General features: G+C 40.6%; 1 protein-coding gene across 1 annotated transcript in view; it reads right to left on the minus strand.

Moving 5' to 3' along the window:
* LOC106950884 (furin-like protease kpc-1) overlaps nt 1-22,838 on the minus strand; it is a 187,356-nt gene that overhangs the window by 27,770 nt on the left and 136,748 nt on the right. The gene's annotated exons all lie outside the window — the stretch shown is intronic.

Below are 22,838 nucleotides of genomic sequence, written 5' to 3' on the forward strand. Positions count from 1 at the left end.
GGGGTGGTGTGGGGGGGGGGGGGGGGGGGGGCACACAGGCACCCCTCTGTTTGACTACTGCATCCCTCTGCTGGGAGACACGGCACCCCCTGCAGGAGGCGCAGCGCTCCGCTTCTCCCACCGTCCCTCAGGGCACAACCCCCCCCTCGACTCCCCCCTTCCTTGCATTGAGCCTGGTTCATCTGCTGACCCATCAATCAAAACGCGCCGGCGCAAACACACAATTACCATAAACATGTTGCATTTCTGACAAAGCTGAGTTATTACGTTTCTCCGGAGGGGCTTCGTATTAAAGGGACACCGGAAGATTTCCGCACTTTTATGTCAGCCAAGTTGAAAACTATAGGGGGAAAAAAGGGATTAATTTCCTTTGTCTGATGCACATTTGCAGAAGAAAAAGAAGAAAAAAAGTCCATGGTCTCATGAAGCTAAAACTCGTCCTCCTCACTGGGGTTATCATCATCAACAAGATGACTTCAGGTTTTTTTTTATCTTCATTCTTTCTTCCAACTAATGCACACACCCACTCACATCACCAGACTGCACTTTCTCTCAATGAACCAACAATTACCTACACACACACACACACACACACCCACTCAGCATACAGGAAACAATATCTTTGCTCAGCTACTCCAGTATTAAGTAATAGTGGTATTGTTGATCTGTGGCTGGGCCATTTCTTTAATTACCCTCTGCACACACGCGCCCCGTCCCTTTCTCTCTTCTAACTAGTAGTATATATAGACCACATGCTCAGTCACAGAGTAATTGGATCAGCCATGAAAAAGGAGGCAATCTGGATAATTCATTAATCTATGTGGCTGGGGCGAGAGACGCAAGGCCGGTTTTACAACCCCACCAGGGAGGCTGCGAGACGGACCGAGAGACCTGCTGCCCTCCGACGATCTACGGTCTTGCTCCAATTGGAAATGGCTTGCTGAAATGCATTAGGTGTGTATGCACTTATTCTTATTTCACACACATACACACACACGTGGCTTGAAGACTGTTCTCAGGAAGATGCAAACAAACATGCTTGCAATAACTGGCATGGAGCAGACATGACTGGCCGCTCCAGCACAGCTGGTTGATGCCAGACTTTTTATTTGTAAACAGGGTAAAGTGATCACCAACATCATTTTCTCACAATGAAAAAGTACACCACCAAGTATTCATCTTTTTATATCCAAGCTTTTATAATCAGAGAATTTTACTGGAGAGATTTTTTTTCTTTTAAATCGATGCGTGTTTAGCTTTGTATTTCATGGAAAACTCGTAGGCTCATATCAGATGAATGGTATTTAAAGGGGCGGTGTTATGCGTTTTCCGGACACATGGTGCCAATTTACAGCACAATCAAGTAACTATGCTACCTTCAGTTGTTCTAAATAAATGATGTACATATGAAATATGACTTGAAAGAAATTTGACTTTGTAATTTAACTCCTTGAAACTGGGCGTCTCGAAGGCGGGGCTAGGTCCACTCAGGTGTTTTGCGCAGTTGAATGGTTGCCACGGGAGATTAAAGGATTTCTCAAACATACATGAAAGAATTAAGGCAACACTCCAGGTTTGTTTTTGATGAGGGAATGACATTATATCACTGATGTAAAGCTCAAAAAAGTCAATTTTACATAATACTGTACCTTTAATATGTGTCAAATTTTTATGATTACAAACATGTATTTGAAAATTAAGTGGCAAATTTTTTTTGAGAGCAACGTTGAACTCCTGCTTGGTGGACGTATCATTCCTACAATGCATCGATTCATGTGTAGGTCTACGTGCTATAATAGACGGGGCAAAAAAACTAGTTCCAGCCCAGGGGTCCACATTGATATGGACCCCTGTACAGTTTATTTTAGATGAAATCAACTTGAATCTAACTTATTAAATTTGGCTATGTATAGCAAGCATTTTGAAAGCAAGTGTCCCAAATTGTGTTGTTATAATCAAGAATAAATGTTAAATTGAGCTCAAATGAAATATAAAATGAAATTCTCTCAGTCAGCTCAATGAAGTGATAATGAATCTCAGTTTTCCAAAATGATGCATGTTGAAGGAAATGAAAGAAAGATGATCAAATATATGAAGACAAATATCAGTGATGTAGATCCTGAGATTATATTACACTACATTTTTTAGTCCACTTCTGAGTCCAGTTAGTCGTGAAGGATTTTCTTTCAGGGCATCAGAATGTATTGATTTTTTTCCCCACCACTTTGCAATAATGTGTTAGTTTATCACACAAAGTTCCAAAGAAATGCTTCGAAGCTGCAGCTGTTATGTCACAAATTGTACAAAAAAATAAAAAGTTGAGGGACTACAAAAACTTTTTTTTTTGTACAATTTGTACAAAAAAAATTCTTTGTGTTTGATCTTCAGTCGGTGAACCAAAAAGCGGAAAAAAGCAAAAACATGTTTTGTTTCCAAAGCAGATTACTCATACACCGCTTTAATATGCTGTGACAAATGTGGAAAATCTTCACAATGAAATCAATTTTTCATATTTCCACTTTTTTCTTCTTTCTGAAACACAATTGCTCTTTTCCTTTTTTGATATAGTTCAGAGAAATATAAATAATACACAGGTAAATAACTTTTCCTGAGCTCAGTTCCTCTCCTTCACTAAAGCGTGTTGCATTTTTAATGCTCAGAAGAAACTTAAGCAAATATTGGAGCATTTTGTCACTTATGTGTTTTATTTATTGTTCATAATGTTGATATGAAAAGGCTCACATTCCTATCAAAATGCCAGGTTTTTATGACATAAAAAAGTGACCAAGATAAATCATCTCAAAGCCTCTTCCATCTTCAATTTGACCTATAACCTGCACATTTACACTCACTTACCATTGTTAATGCTACGAGGAAGAGTTCAGAAAAATTTCCAAGGCATTAAACGGACATCATCAATGGTGAATTTTCCCTAGCAGAAGATTTTTCTTATGAAGAAGAATTCAAAGTTTGTCTTTCTTAAAAACAAATTCTCAAAGGTTTGTGAAAATATATATTGATTTTTCACCATAGATCACCCAAAAGCAGAGCCTAGACACAGGGAAGCACGGCAGTGGCACCATTATGTTTTGGGGGTGATTTTCTTCAGCTTAAACTGGTGACTTAGTCAAAGTTTAAGGAATAATAAACTGTTCCAGATACCATTTTATTCTGTCAAACGACAATCCAATGCATAGATTATAATGTAGAAAACATTGGCGTCTCCAGAAGCCAGATTGATTGGAGGGAGGCTGTGTAAATTCACCATTTTGCTTGACTCATCACCCAAAACAACAAGAAGAAATAAACATACAAGTTATGATGGATTTGCATTTCTTACGTTTATCTTATTGCTTTTACTATTTTTTTTATCAAACATATGTGTTTTCCAATTCAGTTGTACAGATTATAGTGTACAGTAAAAGTGGAAAAGGTTGTGAAATGACTCATCTTGAAATCGTAACAAAGATGTAGAGGCCAAAAAAGCAAAAAGATCTAGAATGTACTGTATGTTTTTATTATTCACCCATCAACTATTAGAAGGAATACGCTTATGTTTATAAGCTAGGAACATATGAAATGGTTCTGACAGAGCTTTTTGTAGAAATGATGTAATGAAAAATAATATTCATCCGTCATCTGAGCCTTATTTAAACAAGTACAAAAAAGATGACTCATTTATAAGATAAAAATAAAATACACAATCCTCAATTTAGCTAACAAACTGAATTATTTTCATGCACTTTAAATCTGCCAGTGAGAGATTAAACAATCACCTAAAGGTCTAATGTGACGTGCAAATACAAAAATCAACCTACACAAAACAAGCTCGACACCCTCAGCAAAAAAAAAAAGAAGAAGCAGAAAATGGATTTAAGAGTCAAGTTCGGTTTCTTTCCTACAGGGTACAGAGAAGTGAGAGAGGAAAAAAAATCCTTAGGATGTCAAAAAAATCCAGAAATAGCAGTTGTAATAGTGTGAAGGACAAGTTTACTGTGAATCCAAAAGCTGAAACAAGCGAGTCTCACTATAAAGGCCTCGACTAGAAGCAGCAGAACATGGTGTCACGCTGAGCATATACTGCACTTCAGGGAACGGTGTCAAAATAGAATTTGGGGGGGTTGCTTAAATCTCGGCAGAGGACTGAGGTGAGGAGTGTAAGCGAAGAGGAGAGAGCGGCGTTTCCGTAGCCTTCGACAGGCTCTGTCAGGTTCAGGGTGGGATTTGGAACTCCAGAGGCTGCCCCCCCGTTACCCCAACACACACCCCCTTCCACAGCAACATAATCTTGTGTTTGTTGTTGACAGATCTAACAACAGAATGGGAGGATACACACACACAAACACACACACACATTCCTCAGCGAAGCAGCAAAGCGGCAGGTACATCACATCTATGGTAACAGAGCAACAGATGCTCCTGGCAGGCAGACACTCTCTCTCTTCTGTCAAGTGCACATAGTAGCTCATATGTTGTAAAAACACACCGACACAGACACGCTAAAAACAAGCTGCTTTTAGCTTATGGTGATAAAATCTCACATCTGTAAATAGGACTTAATCCACAAGTGTCTCAAAATTTCAGCAATTTTGGAGAGCTTTGCTCATTCCTACTGAACTTTTGCCCATTTTGTCAAGTTACATGCAACAGTGCTTATGTATGTTATTAGAATTTTAGGTCCTTTTTTTTAGTGCATATATGTTAGGTAGATGACAAATACAGTTATGTCGAGATGGATTTTCCCCTAACAGATTTGTCACTCTGCATGTGAATCCCACATTTTTTAGTGTTGGACACAGACAGCAACCGGTGTAAGCTTTAAAAATTATTTTTAAATTTAGATTTCAGCTATGGGGTTTGGAAAAGTAATGGTGAGTTACCCTTTATTTTTTTTATTTGTTTACAGACCCTTGCAGGGTCTGTAAACAAATAAAACAGAAATTAATCACGTTGTATTTGAAAACCACATTTCAGCAAAGTAAGCAACCTTTTCAATTCAAAACCACTTTTCTTTTTTGCAATGAGGCTGTATTTTAGGTCTGAAAAGCTTCAGCGGTTGGCCTACTCCATTTTGCACAACTTGAACACAACAATAGTCTTTTCCAGCGTAATATCAAACCATTTTTTAAGCAAATATTATCCCCCCAAGAGAAGTCGTCCATGGTTGTTTTAGGATGTTGCTTGCGCGTCAGAGTTTCGGGTGTACCAGGAACAGAACAGAAACGTTCCAGCTCAGGGCTTTTGTATGTATCGCATTAAAATCTAAATAAAGAATTAATTGAAATTTACTCGCAACAGACCTGGCTGTAGAAAGAAGCTATCCAACTGTAGAGACAGACTTCGAGTAATCCTCTCCAAATCCTGAACTTGGATCACTGTCCTGTTGAAAAACCAGAGCACACTTTGGCCTAATGGGCGGACGAATACAAAGTTCACGGTTCCATCATCCACTTCCTGAAACAGTAAAGCTGGACCAGAACATCCCACTGCCACCAACATGTCTGTCTTTGACCATGTTTTTCTTTTTAAGAACAAATACTTATTAGCTTAGTGAAATATTAGGATTGTAAAACAAAATGTGACATTTCTAACCTGATCTTCACATAAAAGAGGAGCTAAAACTAGCCTTCTACACTGTCATCAGTAACTGTTTATCTATTTTATCAAAAGCTGCCACCGATAAAGACCCACCTGTGGTTCTAGAGCAACAGGTCGTAATTGAAAACACATTAAAGTTTTCAGATGTAACTTAACAAAATGCAAAGAAAGTGTAAAGGACTCCTGTTGCTAGGTGCCGCATCAAAACAAGGTGACTACAGATGACTCCACGCCCTCCGACAACGAGAAGGCATTTGAACGCTGGTCCCAAAAAGTGGCACCTGTGTCTGACCTGTCCCTCCAAGGCATCACATGAGCGATGACACGCTGGCCTCTGTAATCTCCCAGATAAATCATCTTTAGCTGCTCTCTAACAGCCTGACAGACAGACAGGCCTAAGTACCTGGGAGGGTTGCAAAGGGACACTTTAAAATCTCCAGTGATGAGAAGCATTGCCATTAAGAGAACAGTTAGCCGCCGCCCCCCACCGCCACCCACCACCCGCCGGCTCCCTCCCTTATCAGCCTGAGTTTCTGGCTGCCATTTTGGCTCCGTCTCAAGGTGCTATTCCGGCTCTATCTCATGTCACCGTCCTGGCTGCCGTTCAGCTCTCGCGTTGGCTCCCGTTCAGTCTCCATTCTGGCTCTGCTTCAAGCTCCGCTGTGGCTGTTTTTTTTTTTTTTTTTTTTTTTGTTTTTGTTGTTTTACAGGATGGGGGCTTCATTGTGGCTCTGTTTTAGCAGATCCCCCCCTCAACCTCCCTCTCCTCCACCGCCCCTCCTTTTCTGTTTCAGCACCCCAGGTAGCTGGCCTCCTGCCCGGCTCGCAGATCAGTGGGAGATCCAGGCTCGGGCCTTTTGTTTGGGGTGGCATTTTGCCTTTTGTTTTCCCAACTCGCCTGTAATCTAAACACCCAAAACATCTCATGCCTGACAAATCGGCTCCCGAGATGAGGGAGCGGCGGAAGACAAACGGCTGGAAGCGGTTCAACCCCGGGCAGGACTGATGGTGTCCGACTGGGCCTGACCTCCCAAAGGTTAAAGACACGTTCGCTTACAAAGCAATCAATTACTCAGGCTGTGTGGGCGCTTTTAAGCAACCTCCACTCCCGCCTTCCACACAGCCGGTGTTATTGATGAGGGCTCCCGATGCATTGCATACTCCAGCCCGGATAGTGTGTTGCGTTTTGCAATTGAAATAAATCGCAGATTCCTTGTAGGAGCAGCGCCTCTCTTTCTCCCCTCCCGTCTCCGTTCCTCTCTCTCTCTCTCTTCTCGGCAGGTTGTTGAAGCAGGTTTATTCTTGTAGTCGGGCTCCGTGGGCCTCGGCAGGCCCCTCAGCTGTTCCGCTGGGTTTGTAATTACCATTTCATTAAGAATGACAGTTTCGGGGGTTGAAGCACCATTTCATCCAGGTCTCGTGGGGAAGGCGCTTGCCAAATTTCCAGCGTGAGTGGCAATTATCTCTCTTCGTGTCTGCAATTCACCATTTTGTACTTAGTGGCTTGACAGTGGCGAGGAAGATATTTTTTCTGAGATGAAAACATCTTTTTGGGATGGGGGGACTAGTAATAATCGGTCTGAGATATTTACACTGCAGCCCACTCAAGCATCATGAAGGACATGAAGTAAACAGGAAACAACACAGCAGAGATGAGCAGTACTAGCGATTATCTTGATAGACTTCCTGAAGGGATTTATAAAGCAGTGCAAACTGTTTCTGTTTAAGTTAAGGCTAAATATCTTGTAAAATCAGTTACAAACTTATAAAGTTAAGTAAATTAAAGAGTTTTTTTTTTTTTTTTTTTGACTTAGGCATTTTTGGACTGAAATAGATGCACCACTAAGTTAAGCGATGCAGTTTAGGAATTGGAAAGTAACTTAAAAGAATCCAAGCCAGGTCTTTCTTAGGTTGTTTCCACATCCAATAGTCCGGTAGACTTGTTCCATCTCCAGTTGCTGTGGTTCTCTTTCACACTGCACTGAGTCAAGCAGACCAAACCTTTTGAAAAACCTGTTCACTTGAAAACAAAAGATTGGGACGATATTATGGACACACCGAGAAATCAGCATGGTTACCAGAACTGGTTCATTTCCAACACTTTCTTTTTTATCTAGGCTCTTTACCCCTCACCCTGCAAGCACAAACATAAATGTGAACTTTTTATACCATGGTACAAATTACTGTTAGGGCTTTCCAGAATTATTATTCGAATGAATTCCTCTAAAAATGACAGACAAAAAAACAAAAACAAAAAAACAAAAACAACTACTACTACTTTTCGAGTTATGGTTCGAGAATTCACACGGTGTCCAGTGCTTGTAAAAGCTGCAGAACTTTTAATTGTGTGTCTGCTCTGAATGATGTCTAATTCCCATCCATTCCACACAACTGGGTTTCACAGCGGCAGAGACCTGAAGAGACAGACAGAGCTTTCTGTGACCATATGGAGAGGGAGGCCGAGCTGAGCCTCAGTGATCAGCGACTTCCTGCCTGCTGCACTGGAGTCTCATTCACTAATGAAAACCTATTTCATACACACCATCACACACATACCTGAAACCAGACACATCCACCAGTGTCATCATCAATCTTTAGCAAACTACACACTTAATGGGTATTTTTTACATTCTAACAAACTGTAATCAAAATGAAAAACACATCGATTATGTTTCTTCATAGGTACAGGACACATCCTCACAAGTTTGTATTTCTACCCATATTAGGACTTTGTATTGGCTTTCATTCATTTTAGTTGCTGTATTTCGGCGTAACCCAAATGTTTTCCCTAACCCAAACCCTTACAAGTCTATTCCTAACCCTGACCAAATCCTAATTCACATCATACATCTAAACCCTTAACCCTGAACAAGGGGGTCCTCTGCGTTAGGGCCAGGCTTTGGTCTTCATAAGACCCATCAGTCTTCAGAAGGTTAGTGAAGATGCCAAGAAATGGCCCTATATAAGATAGTCAGACAAGTACACACACACACACACACACACACACGTACACTGTCATCTGAAAGAAGTGTGCCGACCGTCCTATCAGCTCACGGTAGCACCATCAGCCTTCCTGCTGTCTTGTGAATGGGTCAATTCTCCTTCTTCATCTCTCTTATCACGCTGTCATATCACTTTCTGTTGAGTTTGAACCAGGAATGGTGTTACATTCATTTGATAGTGCAGTAACACTCCAGCCTCGGCTGTGGTGATACAAGAAGTCTGAAGGTAGTGGATAAGGATCGCACAATCAAACCTACTCTACAGATATTTATATATGTATAAAAGGTTGTCAAGTCAGTTGGATGTCATCGAAGGATTCACATTTTGTCATGTTAAACCCATAAACGTATTTCATCTGTGTTTTACATAATAAATCATCACAAAGTACTGCATACAATTAAACACCGTTCTAAAAGCAATTGGTTGAGATGGATTTTGTTTATCCCTGCCATGAGCTTAGTGCAAGGTTTTGGATGTCACGGCTGGGCAGTGGAAGCAGTGGGGGTTGTCTCACCAGACCTTCAGTTCCTGAAACCACACATAAAACATCTTACAAAAGCGCACGTGGGGTCAATGCAACCGTGCTGGACAATGCACAGAGCAAAAACCTTGTGCAGTCTGGCTGATCCCGTTTCTTAAGACTGTGGGAGGGTTAAAGAGAAGAGAGAATCGTACAAAAACATTCTGTTCCCAACTTTTATGATCAGAATTTCTAGATGCAGTCAAGATGTTGAGGGGATCCATTTTGGTAGCCCTAGGCTTGCATCTCTGATTTTTTCAGATGATGTTGTCCTGTTGGCTTCATCTGGTCGTTATGTACTGTTTCCCTGGAGCAGTTTGCCGCAAAATGTGAGGATCAGCACCTCCAAGTCCAAGACCAAGGTCTTGAGCCAGAAAAGGGTAGTGTGCCTTCTCTGGGTCAGAGAAGAGTTCTTGCCCCAAGTGGAGGAGTTTAGGAATCCTGGAGTCTTGTTTATAAAGAAGTAAAAAATGGAGTGAGAGGTTGATGGGCGAATTGGTGCTGCATTTGCAGTGATGCGAGCGCCTTACTTTTCTGTCGTGATGAAGAAAGTGCTGAGTCAAAAGGTGTAGCTCTCGATTTACCGGTAGATCCACACTGGTCACGAGCTCTGGGCAGTGACTGAAAGAACAAGATTGGGATACAAGTGGTCGAAACGAGCTTCCTCCACAGGTTGTCTGGGCTCAACCTTAGAGACAGGGTCATCCAGGAAGGACTCAGAGTAGAGCCGCTTCTTCTCCATGCTGAAGTGACTCAGTCATCTGTTTAGATTGCCTCATTGAGACCCAGGAGACCCTGAGGAAAATCCAGGAAACGATGGAGATACTGTGCATCTCAGCTGGTCTAGGAACAGCTTGGGATTCCCCCGGAGGAGCCCAAGTGACTGGGGAGAGGGAAGTCTGCATCTCCCTGAAACCCAGCCCTACATATGCATAAGACAATTATGGAAGGATGACATTAGAGAAAGGTGGCAACATACAAATGGTTTTATCACTTTACAGAATTTATTTCTGAAAAGAAATTGAAAATCACACAGCTTCCTTCCTTCCTTTTGGCAAGCACCGAAGCAATAGCTGACACTGTTGTTAAGGTCATTTTTTGTGGAACTAATTTAGCCAAAAATCAGAAGCACATGGAGAAAATTCCTCACCTTCTGGGAGCTGAGAAAAATCTTTAATAAAAGAAAGAAAAAAAAAACAGAATTCTCTCTATCTCTGACAAGGATTTGAATCATTAGGAATATCAGTCTGAGTGTATCTTACAAGGGAATATATATGCAAATGAATCAGTACTGGCCTCAGACCATGTGATTAAATGTCAGCCAGAGGAACTGTTCATTGATGTGACCCTGGAAATGCCTCGGCCCCTACACCCAACAGGCTCCCCACCCCCTGCTGTGCATGCACAGTGAGGCAGGAGAGAGACATGTGGTATAAACTGAGAAAGACAGAGAGCCTGGTAATGCATTTAGTGAGCAGGGTTTGTAATGGCTTTGATTGATTCTTATTAGCTCCGGTTAGAGACGGACACGGGGGAGGAAACAAGGTTCTAATTCTGGCAGAAAGTTCAGAGGAAGTGAGAAAGACCGCTGAAAAGACGGAGACCGTTTTATTGAATAGAGGAGAAAAGCTGAAGCAGGCAAACACAAATCTTTAGCCAAATTAAAGGAATATAAGATTAAGCTGGAGTTTTGTGGAGATGTGATGCATCAGCATTGAACATGTCCTCTCATACAGTACATTAGTTAGAGGTGGAGGGACTTTTCCTCAGAATCAGTCACAGAAACTATAATAATCAGTCAACACTGAAATTTATCGTCGAGTTTTAAACAGAAATCATATTTGTTTTCCTCACACACACACACACACACACACACACACACACACACACACACACACACGCACGCACGCACCCACACACACACACACATGGCAGAACACAGCTGGGTGTGAGGAAAACCTCTGTTCAGTTCCAGCTTCATCCAAGCTGCTGAATATTAGAGTATCCACTTCAGTAATATAATTAGTTAGGTTCTAAAAGTTTTTGAAAGCCAAATAGATGAAAGTATCAAGTGAAGTGGTAACAAATGGAGCTTGGATTCTTTGTCCAGTCGGAGAGACACATATACCTACTAAACTAAAGTAATTTTAAAGCTGCTAAATGTTCTTTATGAAGTTACTGTAGAATTGTGTAACTAATGGTAGCAACATGTTGGAGCAGCTCTGTTATGCTAGCTCTGATTTGTTCTTTTTGTTCATAATTTCTTTGGCTGTGGCATTGTTTGAGCAATTATTCACTCTAGTTTTGGATGCTGGATTTTGGATTTTTGCTCTCACTTTTTGAGTTTCAGACAGTTGCTATGATATGTAACCATGGCAAAAATGGAAAAAAAAAGGTTTTGTTTTGACATTTACAACTGTGAGCAGATTTGCTGCAAGACTGACTGCTAGCTTAGATCCTTCCTGCACACAGCATCACCATCCACAATGACTCTTTAACATGCGCCATGATAACATTTCATTTACCTCTAATGTATGTATTGTGAAGTGTTTTTGAATTGAATTAAACTGGATATGAAGCATGTTTTCTGTTTGCGGCATCTTTCTTCAAATAAATGCTTATGGACATTTTTAGACAAAAAAATCTGAGTCTGCATCTGTTTTATTAACTCCCTGCATGTATTGTTTTACTGATTTTATATGCTCTAAAGTCCCAAATCCAAAGGGTTTAATAAATTCCCCTTTAAATCATCCCTATATTTGTTTATTTCAAACTCAGTCATCATACCTGACATTAATCACAAGCTCAATGCGTAAATATAAAAGGCTTTATTTTATTTAGAACTGGTGTGACAACATAAAATTCACTGACATCCATCAGTCTGAAAAAAAGCAAAGCCATTATTAAGACTTCAGGACTCAAAGGAACCACAGCAGAGAAAATACGAACCTTTCAAGGAAGTGACGGCCCATTTAAAATTATTCCAAGAGCACACTGATGAATCATCCAGGAAGGCTCAACAACAACCAACGCACTGCAGGTCACACTTGCCTCAGTTAAGGTCAGTTTTAAAAACAAAAAGTGTAGGCAGGTGGACGGTGTGTACCCTGCTACATCTGATGCAAAAGCAATTGCATTAAAGAAAAAACCAAAGCATCATGGTGGCAGTCAAACATGGTGGTGGTAGTGTGATGGTCTGGGCTCCATATGTCTGAGTTAAAAACTATTTTGCAAAGAAGAAAAAGGCTAAAATAATTTCACAGTGCCTCTTATTTTGTGGTGTTTACAGAATGGCAAATCTTTAAAAAGTTCAATAGCCCTTAATTTTTGTAAGAAAATTGGCTGTCTAGCTTATTAACAGGAAATAAACCAGCGTTGGTTTGATCCATCAATATATCTTTGAAAACGTTAAGACAGAAACTAAACTTCCTTCATCAGAATGTATAAGAAGCGCCTTCAATTGGAGATCATGTGTTCAAAAGATGAGCTGGAAATAATTCATCCTATAATATACTTTGCATTCATTTTAGCTGAGCCACTCCAATAATACAGCGTAATGAAAATCTTGCAAACTAAAGCAAGTTGTCATGCAGATGAACACACAGATATTTAATTGCCTGTTGCCTTGGTGACAAAATGTCAGATTTCTGTGTGGAAATTATGCGTTGCGTTGGCAGCTCCCAGACTGATTGATAAACTGCTCACAATCACAAAGGAATCCTGTAATTACCACTGACGACCACAGAGGCCACTGTTGCTAAGTAAATGGAAACAAGCTCTTACAGAAGCCAGCTCCATTTATCTGTAAAGGTAGCAATTCCCAACGTCTTAAACAGGGTCTGTGAAATTATTTGAAAAAATAAATAAATAAATAAATAAATAAATAAATAAATTATAAACCAATCTTAAAGCTCTGTTATTGTAGCATATTTTTTAAAGGAATCTGTTTGATTTCAGAAACAGGGTTGAGTTGTTGCAAGGCCTTTAGAATGGTGTCTTCTATGCACTTGCTTCAGTAAAACTTTGTGTTAATTTTTGTTATGGCTGAATGCATCTATAATGGTGCATTTACTGGGAAAGACACACTTTTATTCTCCTCTCTGGGGAATTTTAGGGAATTCCAATAAATATTGGGTTCAGTAGTTGCCTTGTACCATGAGTCTGTAGTTCTCACTGAATTAGATGATTTAAAACCAAGGTGCACACAACAAACTGATTAGATCCAGTATCCTAGTTTCTATTGACTTCAGACACCCAAACATTTGAAGCTACACAGTGCTGGGCATCTACTTTTATGTGACCTATAAAGAGAGAGGAGTTATTGAGCACACAAGGCACAAAGCCCTTCTGAATCATCCGGCGTATTGGGTGGGTCCTCTCTCCTCTTCAGCTCACCTCATGTGTTCTGGAGTATTTAGATCTTGAGAATAAAGATGACCACAGAATAAGGCTGATTCTGTCAGGTGAGTCATTTCTATGTTGATTATGCCATTTGTTTCGAATTGTTATCCTGTCAAAATCCTGTACCATCAGGTTTTAGGTGAAATGTCCAAGTACTTCAGAGATTTCACGAAGTTCTGGACTCTAACATGGTTCCCAGCACCTTATGAAGTGAAGCACATATTCATCATTGCATCTTCCCCAACAGTGGACATGAGGTGCTTATTCACACATTCATTTGATCAAAGTAGTTTCCTGAATGCATCTGAAGTGCTTCTTGCTGACAAACTCAACCGGTTATTATTTAAAAAAAAAAAAAAAAACAACCAGTCAGATATGTACGATGTTTGAACAAACTGCATGTAACATTAAATCGGCACTGTGAAAACACAAAATCTTACCAAGCATCTTTTGGTCCAGTTTCTAGTACAAACATCTTAATATTAATAAAATATCTTAACATTAATAAAATATGCATCTCTTACATGTACGATTGTGTTGAATTACCAGTGAAACACCCAGCTTTCTTAATGACATTTAGAATCTTATACAGTCTTGAAAATATTTGTCATTAAAGGGCAGTTATGTGTTTTCCAGGCACCTAGTGCAACTTTAAAGCACAGTTAAGTTACCTTCAGTTGTTATAAAAATGCTATATACATATATATCAAACATAACTTAAAAGAAATTTGACTTCATAATTTAACATCTTGAAATTGGGCCTCCGTCTCTTTAAAACTTCCATTTTTTATGAAACTCCGCCTTCAGGAAGTCATCATGCCTATATTTTGGCTCCTCTATTAAACCTTTAACAAGGTTTTTTTTTTTACCAGCTTTGCACTCAGAAGTAGCTCACATAATGAGCTCAGCAGAAGTGCAGTTCCACCAGGTGTTTGCTAATTGCTGCTGGATAGTCTGAAGGAGCTGAGTGGGGATTTTGTAGGTGGAAGGGCGCTCTGTAACTCGCTTTTACCCAGGCGTCTTGCACAGCTGAATGGTTGCCATGGGAGATCAAAGGATTTCTCAAACACGCATGAAAGAATCAAGGCAACACTCCTGGTATGTTTTTGATGAGTGAATAATATTATAACATGATGTAAAAGCTCAAAAAAAGTAAATTTTGCGTAACACCGCCCCTAATAACAAACCCCCACGTAGTTTGCAATAATAAAATGTGCAGCAGCCAAATGATTCCCAGAGCTGAAATGAAAATCTCCATCACAACCCCATCGCTCCAGCCTCTCATCAAGCCCACCATCGGTGCCCTCCTCTCCCCAGCGCTGTGTTTGTCTTTCTAGAGGGAGCCGACTGACCCCTGACCCCGGGCTAATGAGAGCGATAACGAGGATTAAAAGGGGGTTACTGGAAGGTGTCTGAGAGTGGGGTTTAAACAATTACACTGGGCTGCCAACATGCTTTTCTTCATGACTCAGGAAATTACAGTCTCCCTCTCCTTTCTCCCCCACACACTCTTTCAGTCTGCACACAAAAGAAAGGGCTTATGGAAAATAATAAATTATCTCGGGGCCACGTTAACTTGGATGTAAATCGCCGGGCAATTATGTTTTAATAGCCCTTTAAGAGAATGAGTAATTGGGTTGACAGTGCTGGGGTTGATCAGGCTCGCCCATCTCCCTCCCTTTGTGGCCACTGGGGAAGAGCAGTGGGTCTGCAAGTCGGTCAGCCTGCAGACAGGAAGTTGGGTTAGTTAACCCGTCAGACAACGTGATAGTGATATCACACTGTCTGGATGTGCCTCCGCATTCACTAGCAAGGACCACACCAACAACTATGCCAGTTTTAATGAGGAGAGACGAAGATGTTGTAGGAGAAGAGGATCCGGGAAGTTTGATTGGAACATCGAGGAAGACCGGCTGAAAGATGAGGGAACCCTCAGAGAAAAACTAATGATTCAAATGGATGAGATCGACAAAGAGGATGAGTGAAGAAGGAATCGGGGTTGAAAAATGAAGTGGATAAGGAGGAGGGAAGTAAGGATGTAGGGATAAGAGGAGGTTGGTTGAGACTAAATTTATTCATATCTCTGAGAGATTTATTAGGTTTCTTTATGTTTTGCATGTTTCTTCTGATTGGCAGCAATAGTATAAATTTGCTGTGAGCAGTTATTCAGCAGAAGGAGAGGAGGCAACGTCACACTGTGTGTGCTTGTAAAGTTGGACTGTGCCATTATTTTAAAGCAAAGACTAAATGAGGAGATGTTGCTTTAGAGCAGTTTGAATTAGCGATCAGCTCAACTAGTATTACATAAATTAAGTCTTTCAGAAAGTCTTTATGTGTACTCACAAGAGAATGAACCCTGGCAGATGTAGAAATCTTTTCATTTTATTAACATGTTTTCTATCACTGGAAGTAAAATTAGTGTTTTGGACCGGGCCAATCAGAGTTCTGATTTAAATTTGATTGAGAAAATGTGGAGGAAGCAAAAAATGAAGGTGATGTCAAAAATGGCTTCCCTACCCTTTGGTGTTCGTTTTGAACAAATAGACAAAATGCTGGTCCGATATTACAGATTGAGAAGGTTACGAATTATCTTTGACGAGCTATTTTAAATGTAAATATTTTTAAAAGGTGTACAAACTCCTTGGCTGAATGGAAAATACATTTAAATATTTTTTTTCCAGTAGTATAAACAATTTTGAGATGAACTATGAGTGTGAGGGCATTTGGGATGAGTGATGAAAGAGTTAAGTATGAGAGAGGAAACGAGAGGGGATGAGATATGGAGGCAAGAACGAGGGATGAAGTATGTATGGATAAAGAATGAGGGATAGAGGAGTAATGGATGAAGGGTGAGAGAGTTTGGGAAGAAGCAGTTAGGGAGGTAAGGACGGGCAAGTTGGGGTAAGAGACGACAGAGGTAGAGATGAAAGTTAAAGACGAAATGTAGGACTTCGGCCTGAGGGATGAAGAAATTATGGATGGGATGAAGGATGATGGTTAAAAAAGGAGGGATGAAGGATGCAGAGATGACGGGTGAGAAGAAGTTATGGATGAGGGATGACAGATTTAGAGACAAGAGTTCTTGAGGAAGGGAGGAAAGGCGAAGGGTAAAAGAAGTAGAGTTGAAAACTAAAGGAAGGAAGGATGAAGGAGTAAGGAATGAGGGAAGAAGTAGCAAAGATGTGAGCGACAAAGGGAAGGAGGGATGAAGAAGGTGCTGAACAGAGGATGAGGTGAGCAGAGTAAAAACCGACTGCTGGTAACTAGAGGTCTGATTGAGGCATGACCCTGTTAAAAACTAATTAGACAGAAGCTGCGTCTCCATTGACCATATAATTGTGCAATTTGACATTTAGAACATAAATTCAATTAATGGAAACACAGCCATTTCGATTAAACTCTCATTTTTTGATGAAAAGGTTTGGATGAGGTGGTTTTTCAGCTGTATTGAAAATGATTCATTTCGCATAAAAAAGAAATGGAAACACTTTTTTTTTAACTTTTTTTTTTTTTTTTGCATCATGCGAGACACGGGATCAACAACCGGATGTTACTACTGGAGCAAAACACGAAGAGGAAGACGACAGGAAGTAGTTGGAGGATGTTTGTCAATGATACGCTTATTCGCGTGTGATTTTAACTGTATTTTTTCGACATTAGCAAAATATCGACTAAGTTTTGCGTACATTTATAACAAGAAAACACTGCTAACAACCTGATATCTAGCAAGAACGTTTTTTTCTCAACCGCTCTGGAAAATTATTAGTTGCTTTTGACAGAAGGTGTTCAGTCTCCAGGAATCACCATGAAACTCCTGAGTAAAGATGCTGGCTGGATTCCATGAAGTGAAACAGAAAACTATTTCAGTCGGTGCCTCGGCAGACCCATCCATCCACATTCACACGCAGGTGAAAAGAACCCCGACCTTATCCTGACCTCTATCCCAGCCAGTGACCTATGGATGATCAGCATGTGTCCTGATTTCCACCCACTGGGGGGAAGAGAGTCAACACGATCGATGCTGGGGGAAAAAAAAAACAAAACAAAACAAACAAAAAAAAAAAGATCACAAGAGGCCAAACCCGGTGAGCTTAGATCCACCAAATGAGGCTAAAACAACACAACTCAGCAGGGGATCGGCTGGAGGAGAGAGAAGAACAAGAGAGGAGACTAAAAAAAAAAAAACTGAGGAAATACTGATAGAGATCTGATACAAGGCCGAGTCTGGCACAGAAAGAGGAAATAATCAAAATGCTCGGCAGGACGTTGCACCTCTCAACAATCAGCAAGCAAATGGAGGGATAAACCTGTATTTATCTCTACGTTCTTTCATCCCAGGAGGAAGACCAGCGCAGTAAGAAATTGATCAGATGAGCATCTGCTCGGGTTGGCAACAGTCACTAGATAGATCTGAAACCCCGTTTTTTTTTTTTTTTTTTATCTCATCTCTATTACAGTCCGCACTGTAAAGACATTTAAAGGCACGTTACGCGGTAAAAGGAGAAAAATAGATGTTTATGCAAATGCGGGCTAATGCACCTCTGATCTTCACCCCATTAGCGTTCGGCGGCGGAAAGTGTGCAGCAAGAACAATTTGTAAAATGCATCTCTACAAAACAAAACAGAAAAAAAAAGTGAGCCTCTTTGAGGAGGATGACTGTTTTAAGCAACTTTATGTCACAGTGACTTCAATTTGCCGAAGTTTTGGAGGAAATAAGCTGCGCTGCCTTTCAGCAGGATGCACAGCCCTTTGACCTGTCCACGTCTCATCACCATGACACCACTGACTTCAGTGTTTCCTATTATTCCTCTCAAGCTTAAGGCCATACTTTGATTAGGCCACTCCAAAACCTTAATTTTCTTTAACCTAGCTACTTTCTCTATAATGTTTTTTTTATCTTTTTTTTTTCTAGACAAACACACCTGTGTTGTTATTGAGATCATGTTGTCAGAAAGGTTCTCATTAAGTGATTTCTTCATTATTCAAGTATCTTACCAAAATATATAGTTATTTATAATCCTTTTATGATTTAGCAAAAGGGTTAGATTCCTCTTTACATGGATGCAGGTTGGTTTGGGTAGTTTGGACGCCTAAGGAAATTAACTCTTAATCTGAAAACTGGATTTTATTATTACTTTGTCTTTGTTTGATGACGTAACATTAAAGGGGAACTGAAAAGCTTTTTTAAAGGGGCTGTACCAAAGCACCATCTTTTGCACACTCAAGAAACTGTTACCTTCAATTGTCATATAAGTGCTACATATGTGAAATATGACTTAAAATAAATGTAACTTCCCAATTGAATGCCTTGAATTTGGGCTTCTGTCTCTTTAAAAAAAATTCATGCTCTTCCTGAAACTCGCCTTTCAGGAAGCCACCAGAACTTCGCCCCGCAAAATTGTTTCACTCTGGCATTTATTGACAAAGATGCTAAATACAAGTTATTTAAGTTTTAGATCAAATAAATGGGTCTCTAACATTATAGTCAGGGAACATCAGTGCTCTGAGATTTGATTTCAGTTCTCCTTTAAGAGAAAAAAAAACTGTCATACCCGAAAGAAATCTGTTCGGGGCAAATTCTTCTTCACAAAACTGTAACTGTACTGTATTACTCGGTTTTAGTGCAGCTGTCTGTGTTTTTTTCCAAAGAGAGTCAGTATGTTGATGTCTATTTTTTTCTCTCCTGTCCTCTGCTCATGGCAGCTCTTTTATTCCCGGAGTGCTCCGTCACCCATGTCGCCGGGGGGACAAGGAGAACGCGACGTTTTTCCCTAGATCAAAAATTTACGAGCAATTAAAAGACGGCCGATGCCCAACATCCATCAGCCCAGTGCGCAGCTACCCGGCTGCGTGAGGAGAAGGAGGGGAGGGAAGCGGGAAGTCGCAGTAAACCACAGGCTATATACTTTTATATCTGTTATCCCTCCGAAGAGGGAAGGTTATGGCAAAATGATGTTTTACTGCTCCTGGTTTCCGGCCCGATGTAGATGTCATTCACGGAGCGCACTCGGCGGGGGTCGGCGGGCGCGGAGGGAGAAATACGAGCATGAAAGTGAGTGTTTTGTTAAAGTTGGAAGAGTTAATAATGCGCGCCGCGGGCCTCGCAAACAAAAAGCATAACAGTATCTGTTGATCTGGTTCATCAGTTACTGAGAGAAGAGTGACCTAATTACTGTGTTGTTTATTACAGCACAGCTCTGATTTATGTTCCTCTGTGCTGTTGACTTCAACACTGAGTCGTCCTCTTCAATAATTGCAGCAGGAGGATTTTTTTTATACATATATATATATATTTGAACACACAGACAGACAGATCCAGAGCGACACACACTGAAAAAAAAAAAAAAAAAGCGCAGAAACTCTCATACATCAAGGCAGTCGCTCCTTCACTTTTCCGGGCTCCTTGTGACAGCCCCCAGACTCATTTGCATCCTTAATTGTGTTGTAATGTACTTTTAATTTGAAAATGGAGGCAATTAATTATTTTGATATGGAACAAAATGCAGCAAATGTAAACATTCTAATAGTCCTTTGTGAGCTTAGTATCATTTTTCAAAAGATGGATTGAATCTTATCTCATTTTTTAATGCCACAGCACCCCCTCGTATCCCCGCAACCCCCCCCCCCAAAATAAAATACCATTTCAACATCATGCATTCTGCTTGATTTTCACTTTGTTTTCTCGCCGAGGCCAGCGTCTCTTTGATCCAGTGCTTCTCCACTGTTATTTTCTATCCAAATCTCCCACAGGATAATCACTGTAGTTTCACCTATGCTATCAAAAGAGATTAAATAAAATTAAGCTTGTTTTGGATGTTCTGCTCCTTCTCCAAGCCCCCAACACCAACCAGACTCTGCTTTTTCTTTTCTTCATTTTTTTTCTTTCTTACTCCTGGGTTAGAGGAGCTTGGAGTAGAGATATGAATCACAGATTAATTTCTTTTCCTGTGCTGAACGTGTGATCAATAGGTGTGTTCAACAAACACTGAGCGACTTTCTGCGTGGTGGGAGGCGGGGTGTATGTGTGGGTGGGGGGATGTGTTTTGGGGGAGAGGGGGCTTAAAAAAAAGAAAAAAAAAACTAGCACTTTCACTCCCTCAAGTTGATAAACTCACAACAGAGAGGAACAGGATGAATGTGTGTGATTTTTTCCCCCTTTCTTTCACCCTGCTCTATCACCTTTCCTCTCAGTCCCATTCTCTCTCAAACTTTTCTTGCCGCCTGTATCTCAGCCTCTCACCCGACTTCACCCCTCATCCCTCTCTCTTTCCCTCCACCCCCCGCCATCTTTTTTTTTTTTTTGACTCTCCCAAGGGACCCAGGGCCGACTGACATCACAGTCGGCCCCGGCGACGGCCTATAAATTATGAGTGACAACTCTTTGGACCAATAAAGGCACCACTATATTTCATGCACAGTAAATCTGATGGCAGATTGCTGTGGCGTGTGGCGGCTGACATGTTTATTGTCGACGCAGTGACGGTAGCGTTGGATGGAAGGGTTCGAGGGGCTGAGGGGGTTGAGGAGGGTCGCTCCACGACATTGTTGAGGTTTTTGTATAGCTCCCAGTCTATATGGAGGTCAGACAGATGGGAACGCCGGGATGCGGGCGACCAATTCCTTCCATGCGGCAAGCCTCGAAAATCCACAAACACACACGCTCACACATCATCTTTAAGGAAGGCTGTTTTTTTTTTTTCCTGAAGCTTTTGCAAAGCCATGCAGCCACTGCTTCCAGTGCAACCGTCTGTCCCCAATCTGCACATGCTCGCAATGAAACGTTTAAGGTTGCAGACGCTGCGGCTCTGTGACTTTCTGATCGGAAGAGGGAATTAATGACTTCCGAACGACGACGCGTCTCACACACCGGAGTTTCTGCCCTTTGAATGAACCCAGTTACTGTCCTGCTCGCCTTCAGCACAAACAAATGGTCGTAAACCAAAGAGATTAATATGTAGATGCAACGAGGAGAGTGCAGAGATCTCATGATTTTAAATTGCCCCAGTTGTCTTGTCCAATGTATGACCTGTTGTTACCATCTCTCACTAGTAGCCAGGTCCTCACACAGCGGGCCCTCCCAGGTGCAGTCAGAGCCACTGCCACCACCTCTGGGCTGCTTCCAAACTGCACACAGCCAAAACCAGCTTTCAGTAAGGGTGGATGTAAATTCTTAAGTAGCCTTACTTTAATAATCGACTGGCTTTATTGGTTAGATTACTGTAATTTCAAAATTTCTGTGTAGTTCTAAACATATAAATTGTTCTTTTATATGTTTAGAACATATAAAGTCTGTACAGGTGGGCCTTTGTTGTATCGTTCGTCTTTTATTCTCATACATTTCTTACAACAATAAGAATTTTGATCAACTCTTGTCACAATAAATTCCAGTTATTAATGTTTTAAAAACTGCATTGTTGAGATTATTTGTACTATTTTCTCCACTGTTTGTTCAATGGCAACATCAATAAATATACCAATAGATTTAAAAATATGGTTAAATGCTGTTACTCTGTGCAATTTAGGGATACAAAACACACTTCTTTATGTGAGCGGTGTCCTAAAGAAGTGTATTACAAAAGGAGAACGTTTTTCAGAAGCAACGTTTGTTTTTGTGGGGCTTTGATTGCTATGTTATGGAGTCACAGGGTTACCTAAAAATAAATAGTTATCACAATAATATCACAAAATACTGCGATAAACCTAAGTCCATATCGCCCACCCCAACTTTACTCATTTGTGAATTCCACAATTTACATCTGTCCTATATTGCAATGGCTTCCAGTCACCAATCATGCAAACTAGATGATGACATAGCATCATTTAGCAGCCTTTGTGATTTTTAGTAGTGCTAGTAGCTACTTTTCTTCTTGAGCAGTTAGCAACAGGGGTTGAAGTATTGAGTTGTGTTAAAAGGGTTTGATAAAGTTGTCTGGCAGGATAGAAGTATTAGACAAACAAAAGAAACAAACAAACTAACAACATGCAAGCACTGTTAGCAGGAATGGCTACTACTGTGACTAGCTAACCGCTAGCTGCTAAGGCAGCCAAAGCTGGCTATTTCACAAGTCTTGAAGAAGTATTTTGTTGTATATCTCTGAAAATCTAAAATATTTAAATGGCTCACACCTGATGTGGATAACTCTACACCAAACAGAGATTATTTTAAGCACAATTTGAGATTCGTGAAGCCTTTATGCTACCTGCTAACACACAACAGGGAGTTTTTCAGGAGCACAAGAATTGGACAGGAATGAAAAACTACAGTACTTGGACTACTTCTTCATAAGATAATTTAACTACTGAACTGCAGATGGA

Source organism: Poecilia latipinna, unplaced genomic scaffold (genome assembly GCF_001443285.1).
Source record: "Poecilia latipinna isolate Pla-1442-1.1 unplaced genomic scaffold, P_latipinna-1.0 Scaffold427, whole genome shotgun sequence".
In the NCBI taxonomy this organism is placed as follows: domain Eukaryota; kingdom Metazoa; phylum Chordata; class Actinopteri; order Cyprinodontiformes; family Poeciliidae; genus Poecilia; species Poecilia latipinna.